Raw genomic sequence first — 2,929 nt, forward strand, 5'->3', positions numbered from 1 at the left:
GAGAGATAAATGAGCTTTCCAGATTTCAGATTCTGTATTTATCGTCTTCAGATTTTATCCGGAATTATTATTTTTTTTAAAGAAATGAAATATCTTGTCTACTTGCAAGCTAGTATTAGAAAAATCAGGGAGGGGGTGGAGAAGCTTATCTGGACAACCTCATTTTACCCCAGAGCGTCAGAAGCCGGAGGGAGCAGGTTCTGAGACCTTCCCTGCCCCCAAGCCTGAGCCCAACCTTGGATTGTGGAATGTGTGGTTCTCCTGGGGGTGCCTTTGGGCAAAATGCACATCTGAATGGTCAGCTGCTTCCAAGCTGCCGAGAATTATGGGGGTGGGGTGGGGGTGAGAGAGTCCCCTCGTAGCATCTCATCAAATCCACACTGATGCAGCTGCAGACATTCCCCTTCATCAGGGATTCCCTTCACCCTAGGGATGTCCCATAGCCCAGCTGGTTAAACATAAGCATTCAGTAAAAATGTTCTATTTTCTGTTCTCTCAAGGGAACATTTCCAGGAATACAGTCTTCTGTGAATCACCCGGCATTTCTGTGAGCCCTTGTCTGTCTCCACTCCTTGCCCTGTGTTTTGAAACTCCCTCCCTTGGCCCACACCCCCAACTCCACAAAGAATTCAAGAACCATTATAAGGGGACCCTTTTAGAGGCGGGTGCTTGTTATCTGGCCGACCCACGGGGCACCGGGCTGCTGCCCTTGAGGTTCTGGGTCCTGGAAGCCGCCGAGCTGGGCGCTCTGCGCAGGCAGGGCCTGGGGAAGAGGGCTTTGCTCTCCATTTCGGTCATCCCACAAGCACCTTCGAGCCCTAATCATTGCCCCAGAAGAGGGAGGAGGTGGCCCGAGGGCTGGGGAGGAAGAGAAGAGCAGCGAGACCTAAATACCGCCTGCAGCATCTCCCCGGTTCTGCGGCCCTTCCGGGTGGCATTCCGCTCCGGGATTGAGAAAGGGGCTCTGGTGGCCGGGCCCGCGGGCTCCCGGCTCAGAGCTGGACGGAGAGTGCCTGGCCCGCCTCTCGGGCTTGGGGGGGGGGGGGGGGTCCGCCGAGCAGGGGGTGGCGTTCCAGGCCAAGCTGTCCGCCCCCCCCACCCTCCCTCCGGCCTCCGTGCCCCCGGGGAGGCCGGCGCTGGGAGGAGAGCTAGGACCCGCACCCGGCCGCGCCCACACGTCTGCCCCCAGCCGCCGCCGCGGTTGCTATGCGTTGCTGTGAAACGCCTGTCAATAAACCCTGTTTGGACAGTGGAGCGAGAGCACAAGGGTTGTTTGCTTAGTGGTTAGAGGTTCAAAAGTCAGCATTGTCCCGCTGCAAGCGATTACAAGTTCTTCCCCTCGCCGGGTCCAGCCCCCTTGCACTGACGCCCGCCGCGGGCCGGCGCCCCGCGCATCCGGGGCGAGGAGGGGCGCTCGGCTGCTCTCTGAAATGCAGGTCCGGGGCTGGTCTCCCGGGTCTTGGAGGGGGCGAGCAAAGAGGGGCCCCGCTGGCAAGCGAGGCCACCGCGCTTGCGACGCCAAGACTCGCCCCTGGAGCAAACCCGAGGCAACACGGGGACTTGGCGCGAGTGGGCAGTGCCGCCCGAGGAGGCGTAGGGAGGTCGGCGCTGGGACGCCCTGATCTATTTTTGATAGGATGACTTCGCTGCTCCCAGGGCCTCCAGCTCTGGGACCGGGATGACTGGCCCTCCCTCGCCATTCCTTGGCCCTCCCGGCGCCCTCCGGGAGCTCCGGCCGCCAGGGGGCGCGCGCGCTCTGGGAAGAGCCGGGTAGGAGCCCGCGCTCCCCTCGGACTCTAGAGCGGACCGGAAAGGGACCTAGTTCTGACCCAGCTGGAAGGTTGCAAGCTCTAGCGCCTCTCCCACCGCGGCTGCTCCCAAACTGGGGCACGGCGAGATTTCCCCACTGCGGTCGTGGGGCGGCTGAAACGAAGTTCAAGCTAGTCAGGCGCAGGAGATTCTTGGATCTGCTGAGTGTTTAAGAAAAACGCATTTGGCTGAGGGGAGCTATTGGCCATTCTAAAAGGGCCTTCTTGCACAAGATGTCTCTTTTTAAAAAAATTACAGTAATATGGGTACGATATGAATATATAGGAAAACAGTGAACTTAGGATAAAGATGGGGAAGAATGTACCTTTATTGTGGAACTCATGTCAAAAAAGGCATATATAGGGAAGCCTGGCTGGCTCAGTCCGAAAAGCGTTCTACTCTTGATCTCAGGGTCATGAGTTCAAGCTCCATGTTGGGCGGGGTTAAAAATAAGAAAAAAATATCAAAAAAGGTTTTTTTTAATGGCATATATGGGTAGAAGGCAGCCTGAGTCTTTTTTCTTCTGTGAACAATTCATGGCTTTATCATATTCATCCAATAAAGTTAGCAAGATGGGCTGCTAATGAGAGCCATAAAAGTTTCAACTTCTTTTTAGCTTCACTTCTTTCTGATGATATCTGTAAGAGGCCTACACCAGTCAAGAAAACTAATCTTAAATAGAAATCTTAATATATAAACAGCAGTATTCTTGCTGTTGTTATTCACAGCCACTCAGGAAAAAATAAGAGAAGGCAACAAAGCAGAAATAAAAAAACTTCAGTTACATGGGGCGCCTGCTGGTTGGGTCTGTAGAGCATGCAACTCTTGATCTCTGGGTGGTGAGTAAAAGCCCTAAGTTGGGCTTACTTAAAAAGAAATCTGTAGAAGATTCAAGGGGCATTATTTGCACTTTGTTTTAGAGACAGCCTGCTATTTACTGGTTTAATGACCTTGGGGAGATCCCTGCCACTAATAGGGGAATCAAATAAGGTAAAGTAAGGGAATGCAATTTACAACATACACTTAGGATTAATCCCCAATAAAGACAAGAACTACTGCTGCTTTTGATCATGAACCATCTTTTGCCAAGTGTGCAAGAATCCTTATAAAGAACCTTTGA

This window comes from Phoca vitulina, unplaced genomic scaffold (assembly GCF_004348235.1).
Source record: "Phoca vitulina isolate PV1807 unplaced genomic scaffold, GSC_HSeal_1.0 scaffold5, whole genome shotgun sequence".
NCBI classification, from domain to species: Eukaryota; Metazoa; Chordata; class Mammalia; order Carnivora; family Phocidae; genus Phoca; species Phoca vitulina.